General features: G+C 42.9%; 1 protein-coding gene across 1 annotated transcript in view; it reads left to right on the top strand.

Annotated features, from left to right (window-relative positions):
* Positions 1–7885: 7885 nt before the first annotated feature.
* POGZ (pogo transposable element derived with ZNF domain) overlaps positions 7886–12427 on the top strand; it is a 48162-nt gene continuing 43620 nt past the window's right edge. Inside the window, exon 1 of the mRNA XM_054997824.1 lies at positions 7886–8088. The gene's annotated coding sequence lies outside the window, so the exon portion shown is untranslated. The remainder of the gene's footprint in view (positions 8089–12427) is intronic.

The following is a 12427-nucleotide window of genomic DNA, read 5'->3' as shown; positions in this document are numbered from 1 at the left end:
TGCCTAGGAAACTGATTGATCGCGGCCAGGCTGTCTGCAGTGATGAACTGAAAAATGAACCAAATGAACCACCCTAAAGTTCAAGGTGGTTCATCAGAAATGGGATCTGACGAACCGCTGGTTCACGAACCATGAACCGGCCTGGTTCATCACAAATTTTGGTTCGTATTTCGGTTCGTGCCCATCGCTAGTCCTGAGATTTCATGTGAGCAAAATGCCATGCAGCCAGGACACCTACAAAACCTGTCTCCTTAGGCAAAGGAGACAGGGAAAGGGAATTGATGTCAATGGGTTTAGATTGGAGTAACTCTGCTTAGGATTTCACTGTAAAAGTTTCTTATAAAGTTAACATTTCTCTTCTTATAATAACTTCAATTGATACTTAAATTGCTTTAGCTGTCTATACACATGGTTAATCATATTGCATCTATCCCCACTTGGTTGGGGAGGGCGGACTATAAATCTAAGTAAGTAAATAAATAAATAAATAAATAAATAAATAAATAAATAAATAAATAAATAAATAAATATGCTGCTTCTCCATAGAGGGCAGGGCAACTTAAAAAGTGTCAATGAAAGAACACAAATGTAATATTTATAAGTCCATTTCATGTTTTGTTGGAGTTCCAGAGTTTTAGAACCTGGAACAGTTCTAGACCGGATTTTACTTACGGCTCTGAATAAACTGGGTCTAGGCAAGATGTTATAAAGGAATCTGCGCTCCTTTCTTTCATACATTAACAGTGATATCCTAAGCAGAGGTACTCCAGTCTAAGCCCATTGACAGCATCTTATAATACCACAAAAACTGTAACAACAAACCATTAGAAACCCAAAATTCAAAACTCAGCAAGAATGTAAAAACAGCCTGAAGCATATACCACCTTAAAGTGAGTCTCATAAAATACCTTTCAGGCTAGAAAAGGACAGTAAAAATGAGTTTAAAAGATCAATATATTAATGAAAAAACTGGACAAGAGAAATGTTTTAGCCTGGTGCCTAAAATAGAGCCATACGCCTCTCAAGAGGAAGGGTATTCCATAGACAAGGTGCCACCACCGAAAAGTCCTGTCTCTGGTCGCCGTCCACCTCACCTCTGCAGATGAGGGCACAGAGAGCAGGGTTTGCAATGAAAATCTTCACTAGCAGGCTGGTTAATAGGGAAGGAAGTAGTCCTCCAAGTGCCCTGGAACCAAAATGTTTAGGGCCTCAAAAGTAAGAAATACTATTCTGAATTGTTCCCGGAAACAAATGGGCAGACAGTGCAATCTATAGCACTAGAGGTGGGCACAAACCGAAATATGAAGCAACATTCGTCACAAACCAGGCCGTTTTTTAGTTTGCAAACTGGTGGTTCGCTGGAGAGCATTTCTGATGAACCACGATGAACTGCAATGATTTTTACAGCAGTTCATTTGGTTTGTTTTTGGTTTGTCACTGCAGACAGCTTGCCACCAATCAATCAGTATCCTAAGCAATGGGGGAATGGGCTTTCTGCAGACCTGCTGCTGCCACGGAAGTGATGTATTCATGAACCAAACGCAATTTCATGCCGGTTCGTGGTTCATGAAATGCTACAAACCACAAACCACTATGAACCGCCATTTTCCTGGTTTGTGCCCATCTCTAGTCAGCACAGAGGTGATAAATCCCTATATCCAGTCCCCAACGGTAGCCTGACTGCTGCATTTTGGAAGAGCTAAAGTTCCTGGACAATTTTCAAAGGTAGAGCATATCACAATAATCTAACTCAGATGTGATCAAAGCATGAATCAACATGTCCTCTAAAAGACATTATGGCTGGTAATTCTGTGCTAGATCTGCATTACCAAGATTGTTATGGATAAATGCATGTGTATTAACACTCTCTGCTGGATGGAATTGTTTTTGTACAACCAATAAAGAAGATTATCATTTTATTTATTCTCAGAGTGTAGCATTTTTATTTAAACATTTTAAAAAATATATGTTGTACAAACTTATCTAACAACCTTTTCCTCCCATAAACCTACCTTGGTCCCTAGCCCTCACCCAAGAGGAGGGGAAAAAAGAAATGGGGAGGGGAAATGAAAGAAATTAAAAAACTCAGATAAAATATTTTATATCAAGTTTCAAAGAACTCTAAAAATTCAGCTCAAATACACTGAAAGCCAGTTTGGTGTAGTGGTTAAGAGCAGCAGGACTCTAAACTGGAGAACCAGGTTTGATTCCCCACTCTTCCACTTGAAGCCAGCTGGATGATCTTGGGTCAGTCACAGCTGTCTCAGAGCCCTCTTAGCCCCACCCACCTTACAGGATGATTACTGTGGGGATAATAATAACACATAATGTAAACTGCTCTGAGTGTTGTTGTCCTGGAGGGCAGTGTATAATTTAGATGTTGTTGTTGTTGTTATTTCATGCCTGGATCCCATCTATTAAATGCTATTTTTCTGTCAAAGTTTCTATGTGTACTGGAACTTGCCAGTTTTGCAGAAACTAACATTCCTTAAAATCCAAAGTTTTTGGTTTCATTGTGGTCCATGAAATCCAGTCAATGGAACCTGTCTGGGGTCCAATGAGCTGACAGGATGGTTTTTAAAAAATAAGTTTCTATTTCAGGTCCAAAGAGCAGTGGCTGGTATCTTCAAGAACAAAACTCCACAGTGGTGCTTGGCTTTGCAGTCCTACTTGTACATTCCATTTGAGCTGTAGGTCATTGAGTGCGGGTCCCAATTCCAAGTGGAGGAAAGAGTATCGAGATTTGTGCTACCCACTGAAATGATTGCATGAAATGCAAAATGGATGACGATTCCAGAGGCTCTGGTGAAGCAAAGCCAAATTTGGCAAGTGGGCAGAGTTTTAAGTGTAAATGTTGCCAATGTACTGATATGTCAGCTGTACAGTAATTCTGCCCGATGGCTTAAATTTGTCCTTGCTGTCCAGCAACTCAATGTTATAAGTCCAGATTTAGCCCAGGCATTCCAAATGATTATGCTTTGCCCAGTCTTATCACTGGGATTGTCCCACAATGTACGGTCCCCATGAGGATATGGGTCAAAATCTAGGAGAATGTGGAGGCTGTTGACCTCTGAATCCCAGTGCTGGGAGGTGACATCAGGGGGAGGCCTCGGCCTCTGTGCCCTGTCATTGCCCCTCCAGAGTGGTTGGCCACTGTGTGAGACAGATTGCTGGTCTAGATGTACTACTGGTCTGATCCAGTCTGTTCATATGGAGGGAACCCAAGTTCCTACACAGTCTCCTAGCAGCCATTATGGTGGAATTCTATATGGTTGAGTTTCTAAGATATTTTGAATCTTATGCTTAACAGCCTTGCAAGAGTAAATTGATTTTCAAGTGTAGTCCACTCAGCCCGTTGTTTGCTGATCTGCCATTCCAGAATCTCACCTAGGCTCTTTGAAAGAAAGAAAGGATAAAAATATTCTAAATAAAATATAGCCTCGACCAGAGGCCCTGGCCTCGACCAGAACCAGGGCCTTTTCAGTCCTGGCTCCTACTTGGTGGAAATCTCTGTCTGTTGAGACCAAGACACGGCAGAATTTGTTATCTTTCCACCGGGCCTGTAAGACAGAGATGTTCCGCCAGGCATATGGCTGAGGCTGGACCAGGCCACTGCCGGCCCAGTAAGAGTGGAAGAGGAGGATGTAATTATCTAAACCTCCCCCACTAGGTTTGTCCACTAGATTTTAAACAAGCATTGACTGCTGCTATCCTGATAATTTATATTTTTATATTATTTTATGAAAACCAACTGCTGCCATCCTGATGCATTTATATTTTATATTATTCTATGAAAACCAACAATTTTTTAATGTTTTTATTGATTTTATGGAGAATGTGTGTAATCCTGTTATTATGTTCAAATGATATGATCCACCCTGAGCCCACTCGCGGGGACAACCGAATAAAAATCTAATAAAAAAAATAAATAATAATGGTATTAGCAGCTCTGAAAGTTATTTTGACAGTTTAAAAAAACATTCCATTATAAATTTAAATAATCATACATATTTGAATACAGCATCTAAAGGCCTGGAAAGCTGTTTTTGCTTTATAAACCATCATAAATTGATACTATTGATCTCAGCTGTATTAAAAGGAACCATTTTCCTTTTAATGAATAGGTGTAATGTCCAGATTTTTTGACTAACACATTACAATAAGACTACAGATCTGGCACTCTGACATCTGTTTCCCCATAATTATATATGTGAGAGGCATTGGCCATAATTTCAGTGGATTAGCCTCATTAATTTAAACAGAATTTGACTGTGTCTAATTGGGCTCTGGTTTGCAGCTATGGTATATTAGATAGACATGGAGTGAGTTCACAGTAACTTTCCTCCAAAAGCAGATCAAAATTACTGGGTGAGGAGGTTCCAAAAATTAAATAATAAAAACAAATTTTCGAAAGCTAAACGAATGTGGCTCACTTATACACAATCTTTTTTATTGAACTTAAAACTGTTCTGCTACAGTGAATAATGTAACTTTAATAGAAATGTTTTTATTTAATCTAGTTTTACTCAAAAACACTAGTCATGAACGCATTATTTGTTTGTTAAAAGTGAATAACCTTAAAGTCCAGAAGCTTTGTTAAATGATCTCTTAAAATAAAAACTTCCTCCACTGATCTTTTATTACTAAAATGACTTCTCAATTTTATATATAATAATAGTTTTATCTAGTTGATATCAGTCCTGTTCCTGAAAGCATCAGGATACATACAATTGTAAAACAATTACAATATTACATATATCACACTGAAATCAATGGGATTTACATCTAACCATAAAACATTTTTCCTGGAAATAAATACCATTGTATGTCTGTAGATCTGTCCTGTAACTGCACAACTGCAGCTTTAAGCATGGCTAACTAGCAGCCCTACAGTATACTGAAATATGAATGTACAGCTAGAGGAACTGTCTCATCTTTGGCAACTGGAAAGTCTGCCAAAAGAAAATGGTCTTGAATTGCCTCCAGATGTTCAAACTTTGGTAACTTTTAAAGAAAGGCGATTTTTTTAAACAGAGGGGAGCCTCTGAGAATACTTCTGTAGGTAGTATTTCATATTTAGAAGTCCATTCCTAGCTAACAACAGAGATGACTGGAAGCGTAGTGGAGGAACGTAAAGAACTCCAAAAAGATCCAAGAGTCCACTGAATCACAGAATACCTAAACAATTCAATATATAACTATATGGTGATAGGTTTCACTTTTAATTGGTCATTTTATCATAATTTCAGCTTACATGCTTTTGATTATTGCTTTTCTCTGAATTGTTGGTTTAGCAACTGTGAGAATTGTCTGAATGGTAGGATCAAATGTTTCCAAATAGAGACTATCATTATTATTAGAGTCATATCATATGTCATGTTTTAAAAATAGTATAATTACAAAATACATGTGAGCGCATGTATTATAATTAGACAAACGCCTGTCATTACAATGGGTGGAGTCTGTGGACAAGCAGAGCTCATAGGCTGCAAAGGCCCTGGGGAGATGCATACTACAAAAATGCCTATGGTGTTGAAGCTGGGGCACCCATTGTCAGAAAGGGAAAACCCTAATGCCATTTTTATTCACACAATGTATGTGCTGCCTCTCCAGAGAATTGCTTGAGGCAGCTGACAATGTAAAATACGATAAATCCATTAAAAAGCTTAAAATCATTAGTTTTAACAAGCCACTAAAAACCAAGCAGTACTAACCAAGTAGTAGTATTAACCAAGTAGTATTAACAAGCCATTAAAAACCAAGCAGGGCATAAAAATAGCACAAACCATTTTGAAGCGTAAAAGATCCTTGCCAAACCGTTCTCGGGCTAGAAGTTACACTGTAAAAACATTTTAATAATAGGAGTGTGCTTGTATGTGCCCTTCTGGAAAGATTCGCACAAAATTAGATTAGAACCAACTGTTTCATTAAAAGTTTGGATAAAGGAAAGGTTTTGGCCTGGTGCCTAAAACAGAGTAGGGTAGGCTCCGGGCAAGCCTCAAGAGGAGAGGAATTTGACATGGAAGGTGCCACCAATGAAAAAACCCTGTCCTGGTCCCCACCCACCTCAGAGCTTGTTAGAAGGATCTTTTCTTTTCCAACAGGAACAATGGTTTATAGGGCAGAAAGTAAAGGGGTGCACTATTGCCATAGGAGCTAACTTGGCTTCCTGTTCCTGATTAAACATGTGATTAAACATGGTTAAGACTCAAGCATACTTATATGCCGTTTGCTCCTCCTATGTTCCATTTCTTATTCACATCACAATGACAGCAATGTTGGGAAGTGCTTTTTATATGACTATGCTCACATTTGCAATTTTTTTAGAGAGTGACTTCTGTTTTTTCTTTTTAGGGTTTACTGTGATTCCTAAAGCTGCCAATGTGCAACAGGGAGGTGGCATGACATAGCCCGATCTCATCAGATCTTAGGTTTTAAATTCAGTGGAACTTGCACTTCCTGTTATGGAAACTTGTAAACAAAATTTAGTAAGCAGAGCTACAGAAATTAAAAGCCCCTGTGGTCCATTTATTTCTACCCCATATAATTAGTTGAGATGAACTCAAAAAACTGCAACAGACAACATTAAACAACCAAAACATGTAATAAACCAGTACCTTCTGTCTAGCCACATTTCCAGCTTTTAATTAACTGCTAACTGATGGCCTTCAGGTGTTAAAACTGTATTACTGATTTAGGATGGAGCTCAAGCCATTAACAGCTGTGCTTACAAGTCATCGAAATATTGAAAATTATGGGCAAAATGCCAAAAGTTACAAAAATTCTAAGGCTGGCTCTACCGGTTGGCAAAGTGAGAAGACACACCTATTGGGAGCATTTAGAGAGCAACAAATTGTCAGTAATTTCAGTTTTTATGACTAGAGAGGTACTAGTTGGATTTATTTAAATTTTTATGACTGGAAGGATACTGGTTGGATTTTCTGCCTCAGGCACTTTTGGCATTTAGAAAGGTGAAAAGTTTTTCTTCACCTGGGGCTAAAATTTTGGGTGACTGCTGTTTAATGTGCATTTTTCATGTCTTATCTTAATTGGTACTTTTATTGTGATATGTAATTTTTATGGTCTCTTTTACATTTGACAGTTGTAATCTACTTTGTGGGCCTAAATTGGGTAGAAAGTCAGGATAGAAAAGTATCAATCATAAGATGCAATGCATTTTGTGAAAAAGTAATGCTAATAACAAAATTACACTAAAATCCACTGGGACTTTTATCTTACTGTAACCTTAGAGGTTCATAAGAATTAAATAATTTTTAAAATATTTAAAGTAAAAACCTCCAGTCTTTCAGTGGTAGGATTGGAATTCGCGGCAACTAGTTTCTTTTGAACACCGGATAGTGGATGTTTGATCAGTGGAAATAAAGCAATGGTTCTAGCCACAGAGATGTAAACCGCGGTGTCCAGCCAACCGTCAGAGCTCCTGTAACCTGTTGGAAAGGGGACAAATTGAGTATTTGTTTCAAGAGCTGCTCAGGTGCCACTAGATCTTTGGTCCTGAGTGCTAATCTCACCAGCTACTTGGTTTGACTGCTCAGGGGTGGGCAGCATTTCACCCCCTGAGGCCCTCCTGTGCCTTTTCCCACCTGTTGTTCCATTTCTGGCCTTCTGGGAAAGAGAATTACCTCAGAAACTCCCAGCTGGGAGGCCCCCAAGACCCCCAAAACTGGGGAGGAAGAAAAAGCAGCCAATCATTTATGCCTCAGACAAACTTGCCCAGGTTGGGTTAGGGTGTGCCAGTCTGCCAGTGACGTCACGCGCGCCAGCCAATCAGAAGGCGGGCTCGTGGGCCGGGGAAATGACGTCACCGTATCCCTCCGCCAGCCAGGACCCCTTTTTTGTGTGTGTGTGTGTGTTGTTGGTCCTGTGTATCAGCCCGCCACCGCGTCTTTTTTTTTTTTACCCCGAGCAGAGCGTGGCGGGTGGGGGGCGGCGGAGGCTCATGCGACCCGCCCTCGCCGCCCGCTCCCGGCGCCCTTCCCGGCGGGGCTGCAGGGGGTGTGTGGGGCTCTAAGTGTGGGGACCGGGCGGAGGAGCAGGAGGGCGCCGCGGCCGCCGAGGGACCGGGAGGTGAGTGGGCGCCGGTCCGTTATGTGGCGGGGAGAGCGAGCGAGCGGGAGGCGGGCGCAGCGGAATCCACCTGGGGAGGAGGAGGAGGGGGGGGCGAGCGGGGGGCGTGTGCGCGTGCGCGCGGCCGGGACGCAGGTGGCGGTTGGGAACCGTTGGGAACCGGTTCGGACCGCCTGCCCCCCCTCCCTCCTCGGTTGAGCCGAGACAGCCTGAGGGGAGACCGGGGGGGGGAGGGAGAGCGGGTGCGCGCGCGCCGTCCACACAAAGCCAGCGCGAGACGTTCCCGCGAGGGAGGGGGGAGGGAGTGCGAGCCCCGCCGCGGCGGCCGAACGACGCCGCCGATTGGGCGGCGCTGGGGCAGGGGCGGGGAAAGGGGCGTGGGCTCCCTCCCTCGCGCTCCTTCTTCTCCCCCCGCTAGGCGGCGGCATACCTGGCGCGCGCGCCTCTTCTTTTCTCTGCTCTTCCCGCTGCGAGGGGAGAGGAGCGCGCGGAGGGATACGGCGCCCCGCCTCCTCTCGCGCGCTCCTCCTGAGGGGCGGGACGGGGGATGAGGAGTGAGGCGGCCCGGCTCCCTCCGCCCCCCGTTTTCGTGCCTTCGCCGGGGCAGCCCCTCCCCCTTCTCCCCCCTCAGTCTCCCCCCCCCCGTGGGGGGAGGGCGGCAAGGTTGGACAGGGGGAGCGCGCGCGCGGCCCCGTCGCCAAATCAGCCTCATTCTGACTCCTCTGAACATAAATATATACATACATATATATGGAATATAGAGCGAGAAACACATCATGGCAACGTTTCAGTAAACTACAAGCCTTAACTCTGGGTGGGCGGCCATGTTGGGCAAAGGGATTATTTTCTTTCCTCCTCGAAGCATGAAAAACCTGAGGTTTTTTTTTAAAAGGACTATAATGTGAGGGGAAATGATACTTTTGAGGCCTATTTTAGCGTGTCTGTTTTTGATTCTGTGTAGTGACAATGTCCCTTGAAGGTAGAATGAAAGCTGCTGTGGGGGAGATTCTCTGTTTGCAAAGGAGAAGAGCCCGCTCTTTCCCCCCTGATGGGAGTGACATGGCTGTGACTTTAGTCTTTGGAGATCAGGTCCTCTTTAACATGTTGGCTGCCGACCCCCTTTTTTTAACAAGAAAGCAACCTCCATCCCTTGACCAGACTCTGGTCTGGTCCGCTGTCTCAAGGCCCATGTGCAAAATTGCTCAGAGAATTCCCACAGGAGCAGTTTCTCAGAGAGTTGTATTTGCCTAACTTGTTCAATTCCCCACTCTGCCATTTGAAGCTCTCTAGGTGACCTCAGGCCCGTGACACTCTTTCCTCCTAACCTACCTCACAGCGCTGTTGTGTTGTGAGGGGGAAAATGGAGGAGGGCAAAATGATGTACGCCACTTTGTGTCCCCATTGGGGAGAAAGTCGAGGTATAAATATCCTAGCTATTGACTATATTGTAATCACTTGCAGTATATAATCTGCGGTTGATGTCTGTGCGAAAGACGGACTAATAATAATCTGTATTAAATAGGATTTCATCTTTGAGTAGCTTGTGGTGATTTGTGAAACATGAGTGAGCAGAGAAAAACCAATCTTTTCCGTAATAGTGCACACTCTGGGCAACTTTGCTTATTCTGACTCTTACATCGGTGACTTTTCCATGTAGAGGTTTTCAAAGAAGACAGTTTGTCGATTGCAACATGTTGTGATATTGGCTTCCCCTGCACGGTAGGAGCTTCATGTGAGCTTCCAATGCATCTCTCTGTTTGAGTTGTGATGTGCTGTGTGTATTGTGGGAAACCACTTCTGGGCATGAGGCCTGAGATCTAGGTGCATGCCTCAGGGGAACTTGTGCACACAGTTCTTACATGCATCTGAAGAAGAGAACTGTGATTCTCGAAAGCTTATGCTACAGTAAAGTTGGTTAGTCTTAAAAGTGCTACTGGACTCAGTTCTTACATGCTAAATAATGGATTGGATCCTGTAGTTCTGTTAAGATGACATGGTGCTTTCCCTGTGTGCAAGAAACTGTTTTGCCAGGGGAAGGCTATTTTCTTCTGGAGAAAGCACCACCATTAGCAGAAGAAATCTGTGGGATCCAACCCATTACTCCATATACTTAGAAGAAATATAATACCAAGTGTGACATAGATTGTAATATGCTCAAGACATTGTACTATCTCAGTATGCTTACAATAAAACAGTAAAGTGGCCCATTATTTTTAATCTCATGGGACTGGTGCTGAGAGCGAGAGAGATTGGCTTATCCAGGGGCGCCCAGCAAATTTATGACGGAGTAGAGATTTGAACAGGGAATTTAGCAGCTCAGAATTCATGCTTTTGACTCCCATTATCTACCACCTGTGGCCACGTGTATTCTTAGCAAATTCTTATGTGGAAGTACCTTCTGTGTGAGAATTTCATAGAGTGGGAACTGGTCCTAATGATGCGAGAGAGCCCTGTCAGATTTCATCCAAATCACATCCCTTGCTAGCTTTGATAGAAACTGCATTGAAAGCCTTGTGTTTTAGAAGTAATAGGATTTGGTCATCCTTTTGTGGTTACAAGATCTGGAAAATCCCAGCTGCCTGGTCACCTGGGTATGTAAGAAAGGGATGAAATGGTTTGGGTGTCCTTGAAAGACCTGCATAACCTGGCACCCTGATCTGTTAATGTCCAGTTATGCACCTGGGGCCCCAACTGTTGCAAAGTATTCCTCCGGATAAAGAGTCTGTGTTAGGGCCGCGTCCCCGTTCCTGTAGCGTGTGTTTCTCTTGCCATATGTTTGTTTGTTTAGAGCATTTTAACTCACATTTCCCTGAAACTGGATTCAGGATACGATAATATCTTGATATTATGTTTTTATGATAATAAAAACAATTTACAATTTGTAAAAAATGACAACTTGCGTAATTAAAAATTAGGTGGCTACGTCAGAAGCCCTCCTGAATAATTTAATCTTGTATAGCTTGTGGAATCTCAGCAACTTCAGGGAGGCTATGCTATAAAATTACCAGCAAGTGCACCATAAAAGAGCTGAATCATTTGGACTGCAGCACTTCAGACTATGTTTTTGAACACTTGGTCACATAAAAGTTATCGCTGCACATAGACTAGAGAAGGAGTAGGCTTTCCGACCTACTCCGACCTACTTCCGACAGGTACATGGCAACATGTACCTGTTGCCATCAGAACAGAAAGCCAGCCTAGTCGCCTCCTTTAACAGCAGTGCAGAATCAGAAACCTGCAGGTGAAGTTTTTCTCAGCATGGAAGATAAACATATACCTGCCAATATCTGCCGATGAAACTTCCCTAGGGAGCTGCTTCAAAAGTTGGAATCCCTGCCATTCAGAATACAGCAGAAATGGGCTATAATGATACGATCCAGCAAGGACTGTTATTATGCACTTTTTGGTCTGTGAATGTGCAACTCCGCTTCAGTTTGCAATGCTTTAAGTGAAATCTAATTGTTGTTTTTTTGCTCCAGCTGCTTGGAGTCAGAATCCGGTATACCTGAGTAGGATGCAGTTGACAGGCCCTTTCATATTTTCATTTCAAAGTGTTTTTTACCTGTTGCTGTTCCAACTCTATTTATGAACTGTGTGTATAGCGCTATGTCCCTTTCAAACCATGCCACTTTTTCTGGCAGTGGAAGTGGCCGTCCTCCTTCACGTGGGCCACTATGCAATAAAAAAACCCCTAGCATATCATCGATATGCCATTGTTATACTAAGAGCCCCGTGGCGCAGAGTGGTAAGCTGCAGTACTGCAGCCTAAGCCCTGCTCACAACCTGAGTTCGATCCCGGAGGAAGCTGGGTTGAAGTAGCTGGCTCAAGGTTGACTCAGCCTTCCATCCTTCCAAGGTTGGTAAAATGAGTACCCAGTTTCCTGGGGGTAAAGTGTAGATGACTGGGGCAGGCAATGGCAAAACACCCTGTAAAAAGTCTGCCAAGAAAACGTCATGATGCGACGTCCCCCCATGGGTCAGTAATTCTCGGTGCTTGCACAGGGGACTACCTTTACCTTTTTTTACCATTGTTATATTATGTGTAGCAGGTTCTCTGAATTCTTGGCTTTCATTAAAAAAGAAAAAGGTAAGTCTAGGGCTAGAGACTTAACTTTTTCTTTTTTAATGAAAGCCAGGAATTCAGAGACCCTGCTACACATAACATAACAATGTTATATTGATAAAACGATATTTTAATTTTTGCTTTTAAAAAAAATGAGAGCTGGGAATTCAGAGAACCTGCTACACCTATCCAATTTTTAAAAACATTGCAAAAGCCTTGGTGGACCAGGGGAGAGGGGTGGCCACTTCTGGGGAATCGGGGTAGAGAAACTGTGGA

The sequence above is a fragment of the Eublepharis macularius genome, chromosome 1 (assembly GCF_028583425.1).
Source record: "Eublepharis macularius isolate TG4126 chromosome 1, MPM_Emac_v1.0, whole genome shotgun sequence".
NCBI lineage: Eukaryota > Metazoa > Chordata > Lepidosauria > Squamata > Eublepharidae > Eublepharis > Eublepharis macularius.
The sequence above is the reverse complement of the archived record's forward strand: the minus strand, read 5'-3'. Positions and strand labels throughout refer to the sequence as shown.